At 36.2% G+C, this 25086-nt stretch overlaps 1 long non-coding RNA gene across 1 annotated transcript in view; it reads right to left on the bottom strand.

Annotated features, from left to right (window-relative positions):
• The window catches only part of LOC145688969 (uncharacterized), a 353343-nt gene that overhangs the window by 35929 nt on the left and 292328 nt on the right, over positions 1–25086 (bottom strand). The window contains exon 2 of the long non-coding RNA XR_014132042.1: positions 16109–16211. This is a non-coding gene — a long non-coding RNA (uncharacterized LOC145688969). The remainder of the gene's footprint in view (positions 1–16108; positions 16212–25086) is intronic.

The raw sequence follows: 25086 nt of genomic DNA, 5'->3' as shown, positions 1-25086 counted from the left end.
GTCCAATACATGGTTTCATGTAGTCATCAAAAGTTGCAAAATGTTTTTCGTTCGTGATCTATTGTAAAGTTTCGTGTACCAGAGGATAGGGATTTATCTCTGACTAAGTTGTTTTTCAATGCGCTATCTGTATTACAAATCCAATGAATCAGATTTATCTGTGAGTAAGGTATTGATATCACATTTTTCATCTGTATGCGCCAGCTTGTTTCAACGATTCATCATAAGATGCAAAAACAAGTGATTGTGGAACATCAGCTTATCTCTGTGTTTATTCGTCATGATTCCAAGTTCTTAGGAAAACATGTAAATACATGAGGGATGTCATCATGATATCAAGTCCTCGTGATCATTTTTTCATTTGATTAAGTCACCCACGCAAATAAAAACAACGCTCCATCTGTGTATCCCCCAATCGTCATCAATCCGATTAGGTATCAACCACGCCAGTACAAAAGTCAACGTGACGTCACTATGCCGTGACTCCAGCTATCTGTCAGAAGTAATTTTAGTTCGTTTAGTCAATGCAGAAGGATGTCTCTGCACAGTTGTCCGTACAAAAAAGAGCGCGCGAAAATTTCAGTTCGTTCCTTCAATTCGTCGGTGATGGCTGTACAAGAACAAGGCTCTGTATATGTAGCTACTCCGTATACGACGTCTTTCAGACGGAAAATCCATAATGTGTCCCGCGTGAATAAAGTTATGTCCCTCCCATTTTCACATGTTCACACACTGTTCAAACATGTTTTTTTTAAACAAGGAGTATGGTTTGCCATACGCACCAAGTAAAGTTAACAAGAAGCTTCTAATGAAGCGCAAGAATGAAAGATATCAAAAAATAAATAATATGGTCCCTACAAACTTCCCGGGTTCGATTCTTCGAATAGGTATTATGAGCTTTTCTAAGTTCTCACACTGTTCGTATGGTTCCTGGGGGTCATCCGGTGTGTCCCTGAATAGCATGGTCCCTTTTTTAACAATGAACTTTTAAATGTCTTGGAATATAATTCCTCCGAGTTTTCTTTAATGAAAACGTAAAAATAAAAGATACGAAAGAATAAAAATTACGTCACATCAATATAATTTCAGTTTTTAATTCATTAAGGAGGAGGATGAAGAGGGGGGGTTATTTTAACATCTCACACACTGTTCGAATAATTATGAGGGAAATAATTTAATGAAGCGAAAAAAAGAAAGTTACGAGGGATTAAAATAAGGAAGGGGTCCTGAGGGTCATCCGGTGTGCCCCTGCAAAGCAGGGAAGGGTCCTGGCTTTTTTTAAATTTCTCACACACTTTTTAACAAGGAGTATGGCTTGCCATATTTTTAACTTCTCACATGCTGTTCGTTTGGAGCCTGGGGGTCATCCGGTGTGTCCCTGGAAAACAGGGAAGGGTCATGGGGCCTGGCTTATTTTACCAACGAGTAATATTTTACATATTACGAACAATTACATAAGCTGGAGGGACCAGGGACAGTCTTGAAGTACCACAAAGGTCATTCAACTACATCCAGGAAAAAAAACTCCTAACACAATTTCATCACCCTCTTGCATCAGCTTCCTGGTTGTGAAACATACTACGTATCATCCTTATCCACACTAGATTACTCTTATCTTATCAAAGCGCGGCATCCTTTGCCGTGTTAATGTTTCATTGATCCTACTTATTGAAGGTAATGGGGCTTCTTTATGTATTTTGTCATAAAGGAGCCCCTTCGTGTGTGCAGGAAATGAAGAAACTAGTGATATTTTAGGAAGCAGGCTAGCAAAAGGGGCCCCATACTTACATCATAAAAGTCTACACAACAACAAGTACTATAGTTACTATATAGATATATTTTATTTTATTTATTGTTTTTTTCTTATATTTTGGAAATGTACATAAAGATTTTCTTTTAATTGTTTGGGGCCCCCAGCAGAGTGGGGCCCTAAGATATAGCTGTTTTAGCTTATACGCAAATCCGGCACTGCTCGTGCTCATTATTCTCGTTGAAGCTCGTGCTTATTTGGCCCCGGGCTCATATTTTTCAATGAGGTTTACACTATGTTCCTTGGAGCTCATGCTCTCTGATCTCTGGCAAGCGCTTACTTGGGCTCAGACTTCAACATTCAGTGGGACACGAGCTCACTGGCGTTAGTAGGGCTTGCACTCATTTTTGCTTGGGCTCACATCCTTCATTCAGGCTCGTGCTTAGTCAGATTTTGGCTCAGATCCTTTAATGAGACTTGCAGTTATTAGCCTCCTGGCACTCGCGCTTACGAGTTTTGTTCGGTCACATTTTCCGCGAACTAAACTCAAACTATAGTAGAAACACATGTAAAAACAAGAACATTTTTTTAAGCAATCTCAACCTAAAAAAATAAAGCCCAAACAATGAATAAACACAGTGCAAAAAAAAACAATCAATGCGTTCCGGGTTCTGTGACTTCTGAGGGCTGCAATTAGAATTATCACTAACTTTTCCTATCAATATTCATAAAACAATAACAATCAGTGGATGATAACTTTAATATAAATTTATTATAATATAGCAATTTACTCTGCGTATTTGTAGTGTTAGAATTAGTAATATTTTTGTCTCTATGTAGTTTCAACAATCAAATGAAGTTACAATATGCTCGGAGTATACAAAAAGTATATGCTAAAAGCAGAAGACGCGATTTCCTCTCTTCCGCGTGACGTCATACTTCCAACGACCAATACCAGTTCGAATCACATATTTAGCAGCTCCTGATATCTACTCCTGCTGAGCAGTGTTGCTAACTGTCTTAAAACTTTCCAATCACACCACGTACATATATATATAGTCGTCTGAAATTCAACACTATATATCTCGAATTTTGGCGAATTAGAGTTTTTAATAACATTATACTGCTTGTAGACGATCCAAGAAAGCTTGAACAAGACTCTTGTTCTAGACCATTCAAGACCATTTGATGAAAAAGACGTCAGCACTGACGTCATTTTTGTCTTGAATTCAATAGTTTCCTTCAAGAAATTTCGTTTCGGTCCTGCTCTAAACAATCCAATTCAAGAGCATTCAATAGATAATCAGCGCTCGAATTGAGTGTAGGAAAATACAAAATAAGTATGATAGCGTCGTGAGACAGAGTGTCAGTTGTTGAATAAATAGGGCCTATCTTTTATTACTTTTTCTATAATTATCTGATGTTCCAAATGTGCATTATAATACTAAACGAAAGCTAATATCTGCGCATGAAGATATTGTTAGCATTTTTTGTTGATAATATACAAGATTTATATAGTTATAGTGCTTGCATTAGAGATGCAAGGGCTCGGAAAAAACCGGCTTTTTTGAAAAAAAATCGGTTTTTTTCTGCTTCGCTTTTTTGCTTGGGAAAGTTTGGGCTTTTTTCAAAATTGTGCTTTAAATTGATAAAGCAGACCTTGTTTCGCTTCTCTACAGCACAAAAAATCATTTAGTTAGTGGTTGATGTAGGTAATAATTAGAGCACCCCACACTATGCTTTATTTTTTATGTAATTATGCTTATTTTTCCAAATTATGCTTTATTATGCTTTATTGTTAATTTCATTCATTGTTTTATATTAATCGCGTATAATGTAAAATATTTACTATACATTATATATTCTAAATATCTTGATCTATTTATTCATATTTTATGCAACCAGTTTATTTCATATTTAATGAAATTTCTACTAAATGCATTGTAAAGAGATATGCTTTTCTCGAGTCAGTTTTTGCTTCACTTGTGTGCGCCTTAGAGGTGCATCGAATATATAGAAAAGGAAAGTAAAAGATATCACAAAACTACAGAAAGTGCTCAAGTTCAAGAGGTACACATAACAATATGAGTGGAGTTCTTGTGTACTATTCGTTGTTGGCGGAAAGTTTTATTCATTTCCTTTTTTTCCCCTCCACATCAGAGGATTACATCGAAAAGTTTACAGAAATAAAAATTAGCTTTTCATTGTTGGATTGTTACGTTCTCGATGATTTTCCTTTGTAAATATTGATTTTAAAAATAATATAGTAGGCCTATGTTAAACTTGCAGTTAAACAGTATTTTCCAAGAATTGTGTTATATATTTTAAATTATGCTTTATGCTTTTTTTCTAAAATTATGCTTTATTATGCTTTTAAAATTAGTTTCTTATGGACCCTTAAATAACCACAACCATGTTCAAAGTACCGACCATATGTCTAAAATTGCTATTATGCTTTTTATGCTTTTGGATTGCTCTAGTAATAATATAAAGCCTAAAATAAACCATGAATTTCGAAAAGTTTTTTTTTTAAATTCTTAAAAAATTTACGTTATGAATTCCTAAGGATTAACCAATAGATGTAATATTTTTTTAACATCTTATACACAAAAGTGAGTACTTTTATTTTAAAAAATGATACACAAATAACTAGCAAAATTGTATGTAGTATTTTTACTTCAAAATATCACACGTCCTTTTGTTAAAACAAAATAAAATTAAACATGAGAGAAATACATGTATATGATAATCTTACAGGCTGCACATCAAGAGCTTGGTTTCGGATGGTTCTGCACATTCTTGAAACTTTTAAGTTTTAACTTTCATATACATTGTATGAATATTTCGAACAAATTTTTCATCATTGATCACATACGTAACAATCTGTTACCACCTATTAGGTGCTTCGGATCTGCAAAATCGGTAAAATTTCGAATTCTATAATGCACTGATTGATCCTTAAACCTTGTTTAGAATCGAGCAAGTACCGAATTTTCTGTTCATGGATCATATGCGTAATAGACTGTTCATCTTATCGCGTGGTTTCCTAGGCTTATCACCACCATCACAGTTTACCCAGTCCTGAAGGTTTCTGAATTTTTAAGGACAGGAATTCAACTTTTTTGTTAAAAAAAACTATGGAATACATTTAAGAAGAATGGAAAGAATCAATCACTGTTTCAATTCACAAGAAAGGCGACAAAACTCACTGTAATAATTAGCGAGGCATTTCCCTTAACATTATATTAACAAGATTAATTCCATACGAAGATGAAATTATTGGAGATTATCAGTGTGGATTTAGGGAAATCGATCAACTGTTGACCAGATATTTTCTATTCGATAAATACTTGAAAAGAAATGGGAATATATTATCTAGTACATCAGCTGTTTATTGATTTTAAAAAGGTTTACGACTCGGATAGGAGGGAAGTAGTGTACAATTCTTACAGAATTCGGAATACCGAAAAAGCTAGTTAGATTAATTAAAATGTGTTTAAATGAATCCCAGAGTAAAGTCTGAGTAGAAAAATTCCTGTCCATGAGCTTCAACATCGAGAATGGTTTGAAACAAGGAGATGCGCTATCGCCATTATTATTCAGCATTGTTCCGGAGCACGCTATAAGAAAAATTAAAGATAGCAACCAGGCCCTAGAGCTGAATGGTATTCACCAGGGTATAGCCTATGCTGATGATGTAAATTTAATAGGGGATGATGGGAAAACAATAGAAAGAAATGCATAGGCCTTACTAAACGCTTGCAGCGACATTGGTTTAGAAGTAAATGCAGAGAAAACTAAATACATGGAAGTTCACCGGGATCGTAATACGGCAAATTGTGGATGCGCTAAAATATCAAATAATACTTTTGACAAAGTGGATACTTTCAAATATCTAGGATCAATATTAACAGACCAAAATCATATCCACAAAGAAATTAAATGTCGACCGAAATAAGGAAATTCGTGTTATTATTCAGTTCAAAATATTTTGCCGTCGCGAATTCTGTCGAGGAATTTAAAGCATAAAATATATAAAACGATAATCGTGCCTGTTGTTCTGTATGGTTGTGAAACATGGTCGTTTGCGATGAGGGAAGAACGCAGACTGAAGGTATTTGAAAACAATATCCTGAGACGAATATTTGGACACAAGAGGAACGGGAATGAGGGAAGCTTCATAACGAAGAACTGCATAATTTATACGGTTTACTAAACATCGTTACGATCATCAAGTCTAGGAGGCTCAGGTGGGTAGGTCATGTAGCGAGAATGAAAGAAGGTAGGAACGCTTTCAAAGATTTAACTGGAAATAGAATCGGAAAACGTGCATTAGGAAGACCTAGGCGCAGATGAGAGGGCAGTAAGGTGGACCTCACAGAAATAGGAATAGAAAGTAAAAACTTGATCCAGTTGGCTAAGGATAGATGTCAGTGGAGAGCTTTTGTGAACGCGGCATTGAACCTTCGGATTCCATAAGCCATATATAGAGAGAATAATTTAAGTTGAGCACAACTGAACTACAAACATGAGTGAGTGGTTAGTTTTTGCACTTCTATCGGGAAGTCCGGGATTCAACCCCGAATTCGAGCATTTTGACAATAGTTTTTTTTAAATTCCATCTGTGAATGTAGAGATAGTGCGTGTACTGTGAATTCTGGCCGACTTCCTTTATCGTTTTTAAATCGTTGTTATTACTAATTAACAGCAATGACTGATTTGCGAAGGGGGTTAGGGCGAGGATGTCTTACAGATTGAAGCCTGTACCCCGAAATTACGGAATTTCTAAACCAATCGAAATATTTGTTATGCCTTTACTCATAAACTTCAAGCTCTCCTCAAATAAAAATTAGGTATTTTTAGAAAAACTAAACATTAATATGGAAAAACCCTCCCAAAATACTTTTCTAAATCCGCCACTGATTATCAGTATAAAATGGTCTTCAAGGTTGTATCCGAAAGATTATTGCTGGATACAAATAAAACGAAATAGTAGTTATGCCTATACTCATAAACTTCAACCTCCTCCCAAATAAAAATTAGGAAATTTTAGAAAAAACAAACATTAAGCAGAGAAACACCTCCCAAAATACTTTTCTGAATCCGCTGCTGATTATTTCAATAAAACTGTATTCAAGGTTGTATCCGGAAGATTATTGCTAAATCATTGCACAGCTACAGTATAACAAAATGTGGAAATACGCTCTGACAGATATACTGACAAACGTACGTTCTGACGGATATATTGAAAAACATAAGTTTAACTTATGTGCTAGGAGCTAGAGTAGGCCTGCTAATCTTTAAGAAATGAAACACGGATGGCTGAAAAAGAAATGACGTAGAGAAGAAAAAAATGTCGATAACTCATAAGTTAAAATAAAGTTAAATATCCTCTGCAATTGCCCTCAAGTACTACGTACTGTATGTTTATTTTAATTCATAAAACATGTGCTCCATCCATCATGATGGTGAATTCCAGAGCGAAATATGGTATTTATTTCATGAAATCTTATTTAACTTTAGAGTATACTATAAGAAAGCTATTCAAATAGAAAAATCATGAAAATGAAAAAAGCCAAAATTTCCAAAATTCTCGTTTTTTTTTTTTTTTTTTTTTTTGCCTCTCTAGCTTAGATGCCCATAACTATTGTTAAATTTTGATGCAATGAGAAGTATAAGTATTAATTTGAGAATTTAATATACAAGAATATCGGGTATAGATTAAGAAAGAAGAGCCTATCAAATAAAAAAATATATAACTGACATTTTTTTATTTAATAAGACGGTTTGTACCAGGGACGTACGCAGGAATTTATTTCGGGAGGGGTCTAAAGCGTTTTGGGGGGTTCCAAATACAATTTGAGGCTAAATTATATGAAAATTTCTAAAATTACCCCTAAAAGTAGACTACATTTATTTAAAAAGTCGGGATTTCGGGGGGGGGGAGGATCCGGACCCCCAGGACCCACCCCCTGCGTACGCCCCTGGTTTGTACTGTTATTAATCTGGGACAATCAAATAATTGCGTACAGATTAATAAGTAACTGAAGTACCCTGGAAATGATTACATGTTATTCTATCGTAATGTAATTATTTTATCACGAAATCCATACGTAGTATTCCAGAAGTTATTTCTCAAGGTGTAGGTTGCTTTCATGCGTGAAGATTAATTTTACGAGTGCTTTTCCGTAACGTACAAATGCGCATCTGACATATGCCACATATAAGAAAGTGCAAAAAAAAAAAAAAAAAAAAAAAAACACTAAAATCGAGAATTTATCTAACAGTGTCAGGGCAGGAAGGGGTCCACGCGAGAGTACGTCCGTAGGGAGCAGGCGCGTCATCGACGGCGGTTAATAGTGGAAGAAACATACGAATAAGAACCATGCATAAAGGAGAATAGTGCAACAAACCTTTGACATCGTATTCACTCACTTGAACTCAACTATAGCCCTTGTAATGATTTGATACTCTTAACATTAAACTTCTGAACATAAAATACTGGTTTCCTACATTATACAGGCATGTTCCGACAGTGGAAATTATTAACTCAGACAATCTCCTCCATAGGCACTCACACATTTTGACAGTAAAATTACTATTCGTTTGACGGGCCTTTTTTAACCAGTACAAATATGGGATAAGTTTGCGAAGAAAGTCTATACAGATATGAGCGGTAAGTCCAGTAGCTGAAAAAATATTGCTTCGTTTGGTTTCCTGTGTTTTCAGCCTCTTCTTTAAACAGTCTTGGATACCATAGCATAACTAACATCAAAAGGCAGTCATGATTTTAGGACTCCTGATACACACAATTTTAGGAAACAGTTCGATTTTATCTTTTAGAGTATGATTCTTTCATCAGCACACCGTTTGAAGAATCAAATTTTTAAAAAGCTTAGTATAGGGAACGGTTTTATAATTAAGCAGCACTGTACTCTTATAACGCCTGCTAACCTAACCCGTATTTAATGTAAAACGGATACGATACTTAGTGAAAATTCAATGGGCTTGTTGCGAAATCAATTGATCTGTTTTCTAAATTATTTAATATAATCTATTAAATTACAAATGCCTGCAGAAAGTTAGGAAGGATATGCTAATATTATAGTTATTCATGCTCAGGTCTGAACTAAATCAGTAGGTAGTTTCGCTTTCATTTGCTTTCAGTTACAGTTACTTGTTTTGGACTGCCATCTATCAACAAGTATATAAAACATGATTCAATACCGCTATGATAGTGTAAAAGTTGTTTCAAGTCCATTCCAGACTCTTGTTCAAGTGCCTTGAACAATACTTCTTTAAACGTGTAAATTTGAGGTATTGAATGGTCTTGTTCAAGCTTTGTTGGATCGTCTACAACCAGCGTTCGAATCAGTATAGGATGGCGCAAAACCTGGTTAAGTACTACACCTATATCACGACAAATGGTTTTGTTACTCTCTCAACCGGCTGAAGCTAGTTGTTAAAAAGTTTTTTGTCTCTCCTGTTAAATTGGCGATATGTTACTTAGACGACGATATATATATATATATATATATATATATATATATATAAGGATACGTATGTGTGTGTGTGTGTGAACATAATTCTGATTTCTCTAGAGCAATTTTAACCATATTTCTTACAATATGGAAAAGAGTACTGTCGGCATACATATCAAAAATGTTAGAAAAGAATCGATATTATTATCGAATCCATAGTTCGTGGTCGCTTAGGTAATAGTACTACTTTCAATTCAAGTCCAATTAAGCTCCCAGTAGCACCCAGAGTGGTTACGTAGCGACATAAAAATATTGAGATGAACCGATATTAGAGTCAAATTGTAATTTTTTCGCGCCGCTAACAGTGCCGCATTTCCCATTAGTCCAACTAGGCTCGTGCCTAGAGGGTAACATCTTTGAAGAGTGCAATGTTTAAAAATAAAATAATATTTTAATTTTTTTCTTATGAAAAATTAAAAAATCAAGAGCAAATATACTATTTCATAAACAATCGTCTTCTACTATTCTAATGTGTTTAATGAAAGCGTAAGAAATCTAAAAATCACTCAGAACATGTTTCCCATTTGTTATTTTTTGTTACGTAGTTGTAGCTGTAGCATTTAGTGAGTGGCATTTAACTGTAATAAACTCACTAATTAAGCATGTTCGAATTGTTTTAAAATAGGGATCAACGGGCGGAGAAATATGTAGTAATTGGAGACGCCGAGAGCAAAAGTGTCTCACTTCATGATAGTGTCTGATGAAGCCAAAATGTTAGTTGGCGAAACTGTAACACGTATGTAGTTTTTTATGTGAATATATTGTTTTGCTCAGCAAATAGTTTGTTTCTGATTTGTTTATATTCAGGTGAGTGTAAAAAACACTAGGAAAAAACCAAGTACCCCGAGATGGGCGCGAAGCTTCAACCTTAAGTTTACTAGCCGCGTATTCTTCTGACTTCGCCACGGAAACGATGAAGAAAATCTCGCTTGTAGAAGAATAAATTGTTGAGGTCTTAATTTAGCCAATCAAACAAATCCTTCTATCTCGAGTTCTGTGAGATGGTACTGTGAACCGTTTCCAGATTTACTGCTTTCTGGTGGGGTACTATCTGTGTCCAAAATTTGAGATAAACGCCGCCGATCACCTTCGGAGCCTCTCGTCTTTAGTACATTGTTAACCAGAGATGGCGTGGGTCAATGAAACCTTAATCCACAAGATACTGACCCACCACACATTGTGACCCACGACCCTCCGTCATTCACAATGACTCACCACCCAACGTAACCCATTCACCCAACATAACGCACTCTCACCCACCCCAAACTATAAATAACTCTGAACCATTGTGACCAACTCCAACCCACTAAAATACATCGTCATTAACTTTGATCCATGATCCACGGCATCCTCTCTACTTACTAAAGATGTTATATTTGTAATAAACCATTTTTTCCAGTAGTTAGTTCCTCTAAAAACTCCAGCCTGCATCTCAAAAGCCAGGTAGTAAGTCCTGTTTCCATTGTTACTATTGCAAATATCAAAATCCAAAAGAGCCTGAACTTCTTTTTTCATTAGAACCAAATGAAGAAAAAGAAGAAAAAATGATATTGAAAGCAAAACGTAAAAAAAAATTACCGGTGTTCAGAAAATGCTATCTAGCAGGCACTGAGCAGAATGGATCGGTAAATCAATGGGTCAGTGTGAGTCACGGTGAGTAGTGTTGACCCATGATCCACTGACCCACTCACAAATCTTGACCCACTTGACCCACCGATCCACTCAATCTCTGACTTTATCATGTAGTATGTAATTTAAAAGAAAAAAATAATCTACACATTTTTTTCTCGATTGCGAAGGCTGGCTTCATACATTACTAGTTGAGATGGTAATTTCTTCTTAAGGTGAGAAATTGATACGATTAAAAAGCCCATCTTGAAGTGAGTATAAACTACATTCCAAAGTTATTAGAAACGCTTTCGCGACCCCTGAAAACTATCAATTCGACAAATATTTAAGTAAGTTTTTACATTTTATTGGTCATATCTCCGAGTCACTCATCCTGTGAAGATGGGGATGAATTTTGGTATCACGGCATCAGTGACTCACTATTCATATCAACGACTCAGAAAACAATGAAAAACACTCTACGATAGGTCGTTTTACACTATTTTTACATGTCACTCCTCCCAACTTGCATCACTTGGGTATCTGACTTCCACAATATTTTTTTCTTAGATTGAAAGTAATATATCTCCCACGTTAGGTAAAAGTTGCTCCAGATATTCCGGGGTTTCGCTGGAATATACACTTATACATAAAGCTGTGTAAGCAACGCTTTCGATGTTGGCCCTGTAAATTCCAAATCCAGGTGACAAGGTAAATGCCATTGCGTTTATAATAGCTTGACAAACCCAAACTATGGATTTGACACTAATGTCCCTCTCCTGAGGGGTTTTACTTTTCATCCTTTATCGGGCGTCATGACGATGGGGTTTGAATCGATTGAGTTGATTTTGAGTTTAACGTCCCATTCAGCAGTGAGGTTATATGAGACGTAGACCTACTACTTAACGTAGAATCCGAAATACATGAGCTCTCGCTGGGAGCCGAACCTGGGTCTCCTACGCCGAAGGCGAGTACTCTATATACGCTTAACCACAAAGGAGCTTTACGATGCGAGTTGAATTTCGACTTTAACGCTATCGGAGTTGTTATTGTTAATATCTGCAACAACGAGAACTATGAATTCGACAGTAATAATGATCGCTTTTACTTTATATATATCCTGCTGCAACTCCGAATAGCTTACCCCAAGAGTACTCTTTTTTAGACTGTGAGCACTATATGTAGGAAGTTTGTTTACATGATGGGACATACACACACACACATAATATATATACAGTAAACCCACGTTAACACGAATTCCAAGGGACCGAAAAATCAGGAGTTCGTGTTAAAAAAATTCGTGGACCCAAATTTTATTATTCGAATACATTTTTCCATACATACGCACTACCGTATACAGACTATATATAGCACTCCAGTTTATTATGTATGTCATAGAAAACACTAGAGATGGTATTGAGACGAGACTGAGTGGTCTTGGTCTCCTCTCGGTTCCAAATTTGAGAGAAGACCAATACTATTCTCCGTCTTGATACCATCCACAGAATTGTATCGAGACGAGACTGTGAGTTTCCGTCTCGTCTTGATTTCGAAAAGCACGACTCGGTCTCAAATTCGAGTTAAGATCGAGATCGAGACTAGTTTCGGTCTCGGTATTATCCTCTGAAAAGTGAAAACAGAATAGTAAGTTTATTATTATATCTTCGAAGATTAAAAAAAATGTTTCCACGCAGAAACTCTAGGTCAACTTATAAAATTGATAACTCCGCTAGTAGGTTGGGTACCGCTAGTAACGGAAAGGTATTTATGACTGCTGTCACCAGTTTGGAGTTACAGGGGAGAGAATATGTTTTGTCTCGAGCTGTCGCCATCAGCTCGTCTGCCAAGCACCTGCATGTTCAGCGCTGGACGGAGGAGAGAATGAACACCTCATAAGAGAGGAAAGATACCTGTTTCTGGTTTTTCTCTTATTTACAAGGCAATTTTCGTCTGTATAAATACTGTATGACAAAAACCGAACTGGAATGAAATCTGAAATAAACAAACAAACAAACAAACAAAAAAGGATTGAAATTTGTGTTAAATGAAAACCTTTACTGACTCAAGGGACTAAAAATTAGTTCGTAATTCGTGCTAACCGAAATTCGTGTTAACCGATAAAACTTCCTATAAGATAACGTACAGCGATGCCGGGACCGAAATTTTGTAAGTCCTAACCGAGTGTTCGGTTTAAGCGAGTTCGTGTTAACGAGGTTATACTGTATATATACAAGAGGTGGAGAGAAAGAGACCCCATCCATATACAAAAGCATTGCAGATTATTGAACTGAAATCCTTTGGAAAGAAACCCTATCCTGCCTTATTTCTAAAGTATAAATAAGTCTCTTAGCCATGACTTCGTGTTCGTAGATTTCCTGTCTACACGGTTTTGGGCTTCGTAAGTTTTGTGTCTGTAACCAAGATTCGAGTTTGTATAATAATTTCTCTTTATAAACGCATAGTCAAAAAGCATAAATAACTTGCTGTAATGAGAGAATTCAGATGTAACCCCCGTATAACAAAAAGCTGCAAATAAATACACTATATAACTTATTTATTGCTATGATATTATTTTCATAATTTGTATTTAACATTCACATATAGAATACCGACGTACTGTGAACACATACATTAGATGATATATAAATAATTACTTTAAAATACATCAGTTGTATATATATATAACATATAATAATTGCAGAACGTATATATATATATATATCATGTGTGTATGTTCCATCATGTGGTTATTATGTTTAAAATATAATTTTTCATGCATTGCGGAAAAAAAGAATTTCATAAAAAAAGCATTGACCCAGACAGGAATCGAAATGACAACCTTAAAATTTGAAATCCAACGGCTTGCCACTGAGCTAACACAAGCAGTCTTCGTAAGATGCTTCTAGCGATGTATAACAGCCCTCTAGGTAATTATGACATTCATATCCACTGCAAACGCTGTTTTTGTTCTACTTTGACTTTTATTTCAGTACTCAGACGAGAATTATGTTCTGTCTTAACTTTCAGTATTCTGTTACATATGGAAAGATTCGTTTACGTATCTAAATGTTCCATTACGTATGGAGAGATAAATGGCAAACAAGCATGTGCTGACATTAATAAAAAGTTTCGAAATATTGTATCATTAAGTATTTCGATCAATGTTGCTTTTTCTTCTACTCTTGATAACAAGTCTTATTATATTTAAAAGAAGAAAAACACATCTGCAAACTTTTTCCCGATTGCAAAGGTTGAATTGGAGGTTCGAACCTGGTTTACTTTTTTCCGAAGATACCCGAAGTTGGACTTAAAAAGTTTTTGCCTCGAAACTGCAATAAAGAATGTGCTCGACCTTTTTGACACAAGGTGTAAGAAGATATGACCGAAGTGAATGAAATTTTGTATAGATATTATAGACATAAAATGAGGGAATGCGGGTTTCGTATTTTCCTCGAAAAAACGGTTAGGTGGGACACAGACCCCTCCAAACCTTTGATCACGAAATATTGAAATTCCTAGTGACAGTATGTCAAACGTGTGTAAAGGACATGAAAAATTGCCACGAAACTTTCTGTGTGAACAAAACGCAAAAAATAAATGAATATGGCTTTTTATTTTCTGCGGACTAACGGTTTTAGGGGGCAAAAGCTCAAACCCAAAATTTTCAAAGCTGACGCCGGAAAGGAAAGAAGAAATGAATCGAAGTGAATTAAATTATGCACAGATATTGTAGACATAAAATGGGGGAATACGGGTTTCGTATTTTCCTTGAAAAACGGTTAGGTGGGGCACGGACCCCTCCAAACTTTTGTTCACGAAATATCAAACTGCTGGTAACAGTATGTTAGATGTCTGTAAGGGACATGAAGAATAGCAACGAAACTTTTTGTATGAAGAATACGCAAAAACAAACGATTACGGGTTTTTTATTTGCTGCGGAAAAATGCTTTTAGGGGGCAAAAGAACGAACCCAAAAATTTTGGAATTTGACCCCGAAAGACAAGAAGAAGAAGTGGACCGAAGTGAATGAAATGTGGACAAATATTGTAGAGTTAAGACCAGGGAATACGTGTTTCGTGTTTTCCTGAAAGAAAAAGAACTGTTTATTGGACCGAGGCGTTGAGCGGCGGAAGAAGTGGACCGAAGCGAATGAAATTGTATGCAGATATTGGTTATGTAAAATATGTCCTTCTGTGTTTCACAAGTGTCGCGTCCCCATCGGATTTCTTCAGATTTGTCAGATCAACTAAAAGCACAAACAGTATAGCGTATTTTATAGTATTTCAGGGGGCAGCTTTAACCCTTGGAATGTTTTTGCGCATAAACAAAAACACGTGTCGATTTATTTCCAGATTACTGTTGAACTGCCAAATTTGAAGCAAAACGGATAGAGACACTTGAGAAACACAAAAGGACTTATTTTACATAGGGTCTATATGATATCTACACACAATTTGATTTGCTTGGGTCCACTCCCTCTTGCGCTATTATGGTAATATTTACTTTTTTTTCGGATGAGGCCTAGGCCCCAACACTGTTTTTCCGCAAAAATTAAAACACGTTTCATTTATAGTTTTCCAATTGTCCCTATACGAGGTTTCGTTGCAATTCCCCATATTCTTTAGGAACTTCTGACGTATGCTTATTTGCACGGTTGATATTCCGTAATCAATGGTTTAGAAGGTCCATGCTTCACTCAACCGCTTTTTGTCGAGGAAAATACGAAACCCAATTATCTCATTTTAAGAAACTCAATCATCAAAAATGAAAAACAGTACAAAGTAACCTAAAATTCCTGTATTTATCTATAATGTTTACAATGTTAAATAAATAAAAAGGTCTATACTTGTGGGTTATCTGTGCACTTGTACAACATTTTATAAACACATATATTTACGTGATATTTGATGTAGAAATGGAAGTGGCAAAATACATGCTGTATACGTTTAATTGAAGAATAATGATCTGCGTATAAATACAAAAATGTATTATAATTTATTCATAATTACAGAATGATTCTGTCTTTCGTGGATGGGAGAAAGATAATACGTAAGAATGTAATTCCATCACAAAATTCCAATATAAACTTTTACATATTGACCACACACTATTTTTAAGCCTGTTGATTTTAACAAGTCTATATTGACTGGTTGATCCTTGTGCTCCTTATCGAAAAGAATTGAAATCGATTATCCAACTGTCACTGTACCTGCTGCAGATTTTGTTAGATTCTGCTCTGCTCCTGTGGCTCTCAAAACGCTGCTTGAAATGTCGAGGTAATAGAGCTCTGGTGAAGTTCTCGAAGTACTTGCCTAAAAATCAAATAGTAATAATGAGCAAACAAATAAAGAGTAGCTGTACGCAGATAAATTACATAGTCTAACTGAGTCGAAAAAAGCGATATCCTGACAAGTTTGTAAAGGGTGAAAAATGATGATTGGAGAAGGTATCTAACCCAGGGCCTTCGACATACCGTGTCGCTGTGCTCTGTCCCTGGTTCAATATACGGTCCAGTTACAAATTTTTCACTCTTTACAAACTTCATCGTATCAGTATCTTAAGAGAATTGGTGTTTGAAAAATCGGACTTTTTCTTCTATTCAGATACTAATATACTTCGTAATTGTTCTACTAGAGTAATCCCGACTATATACAATCGAAGATTTTATAAGTTTGCTATTTAAATGTAAGGTGAAAAACAGAATAGCGTTGGTAGTCAATGATGTAATTTCCATAACGAGATAACTGTTTTGTACAGCAAATATTTCTATAAATAAACCAAGTAGTAATGCCACGTGTACACCACGTTAAGGAGTTGCGTCTGTATTGTGTAATAGTACTTTTCTAATTAATATTGAAACCGGAAAAGGTAGTAGATTTCTACCTATTGAGGTTTCATTACAAATGGAATATTTTATTGGGACCCTGAAATAATAAAAGATAACAGATTCCTGCATCTATTACCGTTTTACTTCTATAGTGATCAACGTTAAACCGGAAGTGGTTAATTTCTGCAGTTTTCAGTTTGAATAGATGTTCAAGAGAGAAGATTTTTCCTGTTCTTACAATGCTAAATCAATTCTGAGAAACAGCTTCTCGACATACCTAATTGTTTTTGCTCTATGTACAAAGCGTCCCACTAGCTTTCGAACCCGAAAAAAACGTTATAATTTCCGAACAATTATTCATAGGAAAATGAAATTCACAATATACGTACCTTGTTTCATGCTGAATACATGACCGTCACAGCAGGTGCTGAAAGTGTCCTCCCTGGATGTCAAGACATGTTTGTACACGGCGTTCCATATTGTGAAAATTCCGATGTAGAGTCTCCGGTGTGATCTCATGAATCGCATTCTCAATGTTGTTTCGCAACTCTTGCAGTTATCGTGGGTTGTTTCTGTAGACACAACCTTTACGAAAACCCCATAAGAAGAAATCAGGTGGTGACAAATCCGGGGATCTTGGCGGCCACAATCCTTTGGAGATTATCCTGTCAGCAAAAAAGGACTCAATTTCTGTCATGGCCACGTTGGAAGTATGGCATGTTGCTCCGTCTAGTTGGAAATAACCGCGACGCAGTTCTTGATCGTCCAGTTGATTCACAAATTCACTGAAGATGTGCAAGTAAACTTGTGTGTTTACTATATCTTCAAAGAAGATGGGTCCAATGATGCGCTGTCGGGAAATTGTACACCAAACTCCAACCTTCAAGGGATGAAGTGGAATCTCATGGTACACATGCGGATTTTCAGCAGCCCACACCCGAGTATTCTGCGAGCTCACATAACCGGAGAGACGGAACCAAGCTTCATCTGTGAACCAAGTGTAGTCTAGGATTCCTGGATTGTCATGCAACAAAGCTTGCAACCAACGACAATACATCACGCGCTATTCCCAATCTGTAGTCTTCAACTCCTGGACGACTGTAACGCGATATGGAAACTGCTTGGCTCTTTTGGCGGCTCTTTGCACAGTTGACTTTGACATCCCTACTTCTTGTGATAATCGACGCAGGCCCTTCTTATAGGACTGCAAAAGATGTTGCCGCACATTCTGTACTGTGTCCTCGCACATCCGTGGACGCGCGCCTCCATGTCCCGTAAGCAACGTTTCCGTTGTTTCGAACTTGTTCCCAAATGATGTATTGATGATTTTGATGGTCCTTTACGGCATCCAAATTCACGGCAAAATTCACGTTGAACGGTCTGATGCGATGCCGATATCCAATATTTTTTAAAAATAAACACGCGTTCCTGTACGGTGTACAGAACCATCCTCGCGATGCAGCGACTAGAGTCACACTAACGCATGCGCACCACGCCAAGCAGCACTTCCCCTGGCGCCACCTATCGTCTTTGTTTTGACGAGTGCGCTTCTGTTCAGCAGTTTCTCGTGTTTAGCATGAAACAAGGTACGTGTATTGTGAATTTCATTTTCTTATGTTCATTTGTTCAGAAATTATAACGTTTTTTTCGGATTCGAAAGCTAGTGGGACGCACTGTATGTTGAAACCGGAAGTAGAAATTTTCTACCACTTTCGGTTGTAGTAGAAAGACACGGATAAGGATACTGTATTTTCTGAAGACGATGAATCAGTTAAAAACTTGCTTTTCACTATCTGTTTACCGTTTGTTTTCTATGAAGATAAATATTGAAAACCTACGTATTAAATTTCTTGAACTTCCGGCTACAGTAGAAAGAGATACTAGTGAGCTGTTATATTTTCTTAAGAAGCTGAAACGTGGACTTACTAATTAAGAGAAGCTATATGATACGTGGACTTACTAATTAACGTCGAATACGAACCACATGAACTCCCACCAAGAAACGAACCGGGTCTTCCATGCTTTAACTTTACTGGAATTTGGACTCGAACGCTCGCAAGCGGATTTAAGAGGGTGCATTTAGTACACCCGTGTTTTTTAATGAATGTTTTTTAGTAATTATAAGTTTACTTTCGAAAAGGTGTAAGCATTTCGCTTTTTTTAAAAATTTCCTTGAATTATATGTAGTCAGTGTTGAACACAGGTTTCATTTCTACACGTGGCAATAGTAACTTCCATGGTCCCCTCTCTTCTACCTCTAGACACAGAAATATTGCTTTTAATAACTGCCAAATTACGATTTTTGTTTCTTTGTACTCTTTTATCGATTTCCTGCTAAGCAGCGATAAAGTCAATCTGACGGTAGGTATAGATCAGCGATAAAGGTAGGCTGACGTAGGTATCGGCATGATGTCACGCCGTCCCCCATGCTTATCTTTGCTCATTGTAATTTCTTAGGAACTGGGGGACGCCGTACACATTTTTTGGAGGAGGGGGACGGCGTCTATCCGCGTTCCCAAGTACTTTTACCCCTGCTGCTTAGTATTAATTGCTGTGAGGAATAACGAAAAATATACGATAATAATAATAATAATAATAATAATAATAATAATAATAATAATAATAATAATAATAAAGAATCTGAATGGTAGATATTTTTTCAACTTTCTATTACAATTCCTGTGGGTTTCCGTGGTTTGGATATATTGTCTTTATAAGGAATAAAGAGGCTTCAAACAACAACGATTTGTATAACAGAAAAAAGCCTTATCAGTTGTTTCACAAAGAACTAAGCAACTGACAACTGACCTTGTGTCCGTTTTTTTAACACAATGCTTGCTTTTTAGCCTGAGGGTAGTTTCAGTACTAAAATTAAGACTTTCATACTGTTAATATATTGTGTTGCTGTCAGTCTTTCACACAGGTTCTTTGCAACAAGTTAATCAAACCACGTTGTTGTAGGCAGTGGTGGGGAAAGATGGCAAACTTTGCTCCGGCTGAATTTTACAAGAATGGTTTTGTTCATCGGGTAGGAAGCAAACTCCATCGTGCAGAAGGGAAGAAATATATTTTTTTCATGAAAGCAGGAAAGAGAAAAATGAACATCCTACCCTGCTCAGAAGTTACACTGGCACGTGTCTAATCAGCTTGTTTGCTGTGCGATGTTCTCCTTCAGGCAATCGACTAAACAAGAGTCAAAAAAGAAAGAAAACGGTATGCTTATTTCATGGAGATATGCTTGCTTCTTGGAATTAAGAGTTTAAAAACCAAAACTGTTCTAAATATCCATTTTATTTCCATAATAAGAATAAAGGGAAATGGTAATTCTCATATAAAGTAGGGGTAAAACTGCGGGGGAACGGGACGGGACGTCGTCCCTTCAATTCCAGAAAATATTTTTGGCATCCCTCCACTTTCTAGAAATTTATAATGGGCAAAGATAGGCACGGGGGACGGTGTGACTCATGCCTCCCTCTACGTTTTCAGATCCACTTATCCCCTGGTATATAGGAAGAAAGAAAGAAAAATATACTTCACACAAATAACAAAATAAAATATTCTAGTTAACTCTGCCTTGGCATTGGGTGTTTCAAAATTGTTCAGAATGATTTTCCTAACTCCAATAGAAAAGTGATGGAATAAAAGGAATTGTTAATTCCTATCGAAAAAGAAAAAAAAATATAATTACACTTGAGGCGTATAGTTTCTAAATCCGCCATCTCCTTCATAAACGGTTTCGAGAAAAACAGAAAAAACTGTTAACTCAGAGATTATGTGAGATAAAATTTTCTTTTTAGAAATACTTTACTGCTTTCAGGACATTCATTAAAACTACCAAATGACAAAAATATCTCTCATTCCATTTTTCGGTTATTGCAGAAAGCAGTTTGGAGATGGCGGATTTTGAAAACAACTTTTGGAGATGGAGGACTTTGACACAAACGTACCTAAGTTATTTTTGGGGTTTATTTGCTTCCAAATCATTACTATTATACTTTCGGATAACTATTTCAGAACAGAACAGTAGATGGAGATAAGCTGAATCTGAACAACGATATTAACTTGTTGGGTGACATTATAATGTGCACAAACAAGGAAATAAATGAAGCTCTAATCATAGTACGTTAGCTACATTTACGGGTCAAGTTCCGAAGTTCCCAGGCCCGTTTAGAAATATCATCTCCTAGCATAACATAAGCTAACTTAACCTCACCTCACTAACCTAATCTAATCTATTGGGACCTAACCTAACCTAACCTGACCTAACCTAACATAGCTTCACATAACAGGATGGGTACTTAGGAATAAATGCCACCTTTACCAACAAGAAAAGGATTGAAAGTGATCTTTACATTGTTGTCAGATATATATCTCATCAGAATCATGTTCGGAACACTGGCATTCAGCCTAATCCTCATCTACACTTTCTTCTGTTGACGCAGTCAGTCTCTTTTCAGCATCAACTTAAATGGCTAAGTTGGAATTAGCACGCCAATTCTCCCCGAAGTGTTTCGTTACGAGTTGAACAACATCTAGCAACTTTTTTTCATAAACGTCGGACTTCAATTCATAGCATAGAATAGAATAGAATCGAGATGATGGGGTTTACAAACACACTGCTCAGTGGAGATGGCGGCTTTTGAAGAATACCCTGAACTTTGAAGCAGTAATTGAGGGTGGAGGTGGCGACATTTCAAACAATTCTTTTCACCATCATGTAGGACATGGAAAGGAATACCAGTAAATCTACTTAGCTCATTTTTTTTGAAAATTGGATATGGCGGATTTAGAAACTATACGCCTCACTTATTAAACAAAAGAACAAGATAAAATATTTCAGTATAATTACACTTATTAAACAAAAAGAACAAGATAAATTATTTCAGTCTGTCTCAATTCCAAATGCTTAGAACTATTTTTTCCCTTCTGCTCGTGAACACTTCAAAGTAATATTACTCTTGAACAAAACAGTTTTCAATAAATATAAAAATCTTAAAATTTTAAACCTAATAGTGTATCCACGAACCATTATTATCTATCACCGCATTCATTCGAGGAGGCATGGAATCAATTAGTGACGAAGGAATACAAGAAAAGAAAGGAAGGAAGTGATGTGGGACCTGTATGTTAGGTGCCATCCCGGCATTTGCCTGCTAGGACTGAGGAAAACCGAAGAAAAACCTCGCTCGGAATGGCTGGCCTGATAAAGCTGTTAAACCTTATCGACTATGTGTAACCATATACATAGTGAATGAAACCTCTTATTTCTCAACACTTTCAATCAACAGTTTTCCTGGAGCGTTTTACATTAGATCTGATTTTTTATTATTTAATGTAAGATGAAGATATCTGGGTCATTGTCCATCTGAAAATAAAATTTTTCGTTTGGTGTGGGCCGCATAATATTAAAATACAAAGTCTTTCTTATTCCTGTTTCCTAAGGGTCTTTTTCCTGTTACCTAAGGTTTTTTACTACTTCTTTCAAGACTAAGGACGATTCTTCCTTAATTTCTTAATCTCACTTATAAATAATTTGTGATCCAAACTTCCCCCTTAACAAAGAGGAATAACGAAACCTGTTGACTTCTTGAATTGTTGAAACCTTAAACGCTTGAGACAATATTGGTGAAAATTTCACGAGCAGCAATTACGCAGTAATTACATGATTAGGATATTTAAAACACAACCTATACGATAGCAGAGATGCTACAACTATAAGATCTTTTGATTGCAATGTATGACGAGTAAACGATACGCTATAATACTGAAAACTGATACACATGCTATTTACTCATGTGTGTGTTATTGTGTGCAGAAAGTAGTGTTGCTGAGGGAACGACACAAGACGATATCGTCCAATAGAAGTAATTAAACCTTTTTGAAAACGAAATTGAATTTCCATGATACTTCACGAGACGAGAGAGACTACCTCCGTGAACATCACTAGTAAAAACCACGAAGTTTACGTCGTTGTTGATAATGGTATGTATGCGTTGCGATTATAAATAACCCTCACAACTATACTGATGTAATCGCATTCTTGATATCTCAGCATTTGAGATTAAGAAATAAACGCTTATACCTTGTTCTGAGAGACCATGTTTAACCCTGTAGCAGTAAGAGGTTCTAAAAACAAAGATAGTTAAACAAAAATGTACTGTTTCTGGATGAAACTGGGTAACATTTACTCTTGTCTGGGTTTAAAAAACGGTTCTGCGAACTGAAAATATTTTAAGAACCTGTTCTAGCGAACCGGTTGAATAGTACTACTGGGCCGTGGGGAATTCCCTCGTAATAGTTAGAGTGCTCATTTTCGGCACGGGAGACCCGGGATCGATTCCTGGTGGGAGCTTATGTGCTTCAGATTCCACGTTAAAATATAGGTCCACGTCTTAAATTGCCTCGCTCTAAATAGAATAGTAAACTCCAAATCAATCCACCACCCAACCAATCGACGTCGGAATCGGGAGCGCCTTTCCGTCACAATTAGAGTATGGTGGCTCAATGCTAGAGCGCTCACTTTTGGTTTCAAGGTCATAGGCTCGAATCCAGTCTATACTATGTAAGTTTATAGCTCGATTCCAGTCTATACTATGTAAGTTTATGTTGAACAGCATTGTGACAATTTCTTTCAAAGTGTTCTTTATTGCCTTCCACTTCATTCCTCAGTTCTTTTCATTAATCATTTAGTTCACTCATAATGTTCCTTTTAGCCTCCAGGACATAATCGTGCGATGTTAAAGTTCCCATTTCATTTCAAAGTATTAGACCAATAATGCAGTCTTGAATTTCCGAAATCACTTTTCATTGTTCACACCTCAATTACCTCTGAGCAGATCATGAGTATTTAGGTATCTAAATTAATTATAATAGGTAATCTGGCACTTGTAAACTAGTATGTATGAATTATTTGTTTTCCTCGAATATAAATTCAAGTATTGTTTTTCTTCTCTGTCTAAAAGCACTAAGCTTAGTATCGAAAAGAACATTGCTTTTCAGTAGATACTGGATTTCTTTAGGAGAACTGTTTGCAGACCCCACATGAAAGCAGCATGTCTGTCGGAGAAGATAACTTACATCAACAGCGTTGGGAATATTTTCTCCTCTTGCCCCGCTGACTTATTTCTCTCGTAACTGTGCGTTGAAATCCCTTCCTCTTTTGCACACTGTGTGAAATTTAACTTATATACTGTAGTGAGATACAGAAAAGGGAATGCAATTTTTAATAAATGACATTATCAAATAAAATTGACCATTATCACGATATATTCAAGATGACAAATATTCATTTAACAGTCGTCGTACTTAGTTGTCTGCACTGAAATTCCCATAATGAGTTTTCTTCTTTAATAATATGAGCTCTGAGATTCGTGGCTAAGTGGTTAGCGTACGCGCCTTTGGTGTGAGAGACCCGGCGAGAGCTCAAGTGGTTTGGATTTCACGATTAATCAGTAAGTCCCGTCTCATATAGCCTTGCTGCTGGAAGGACGTTAACCTCAAATTCACATAAACTAATATGAGCTCCTTGGCAATGGTACCGGGTTATTTCATAACTTCTTTTAGAAGATCATTGTAGGAATGAAGAATCATCAAGTAGTTAATCTATGTTGGGTCATGGTACTCCGAAGATAAGATTTCATTCTTCATAGAGTCGAAAATAATCCTTGTGGTGTTACTGAAGTCATACGAACAGTAAGGTAAAGCATTTTTAGCTTATTAACTTCCGAAAACAAATAAGAGTTATCTTTTCTGGTTGAGATTTCAATGAGACAACCAGATCTTGAACACCTTCTATAACGTTTAAAGAATAATTTTTGATTCCTTTAGTCGAGGGAAGTGATAATAACAGTATGTTAGAAATGTTTGAAGAACATGAAACATTGGAACGACACATTGTGTAGGGAAATACACAAGAAATAAAAAAATACGGTTATTTTATTTTCTGCGAAAAACGGTTTTAGGGTGCAAAAGCCCATACCCAATATTTTGAAAATTGAAACCGAAAGGCCAGAGGGAGTGAGCGGAAGTGAATGGAATTGTGTACAGATGTTGTAGACATAAAATGAGGGAATACGGGTTTTTTATTCTCCGGAAAAGGGAAAACCGTTTAGGTGGGACAGAGAAAGTACTAATAACAGTATGTCAGAAGTGCTTGAAGGACATGAATATTGTGTAGGGACAATACGCAAAAAATAAACGAATACGTTCTTTATTTTCTGCAGAAAAATGGTTTTAGGGGGGGGAAATCCTACCCAAACTTTTAAAATTTGAGGTCCAAAACGGAAGAAGGTCACAGAATTGAATGAAATTGTGCTCAGATATTATAGACGTAAAATGAGATAATTGGGTTTCGTACTTTC

Source organism: Thermobia domestica, chromosome 7 (assembly GCF_964235325.1).
Source record: "Thermobia domestica chromosome 7, izTheDome1.hap1.1, whole genome shotgun sequence".
NCBI classification, from domain to species: Eukaryota; Metazoa; Arthropoda; class Insecta; order Zygentoma; family Lepismatidae; genus Thermobia; species Thermobia domestica.
The sequence above is the reverse complement of the archived record's forward strand: the minus strand, read 5'-3'. Positions and strand labels throughout refer to the sequence as shown.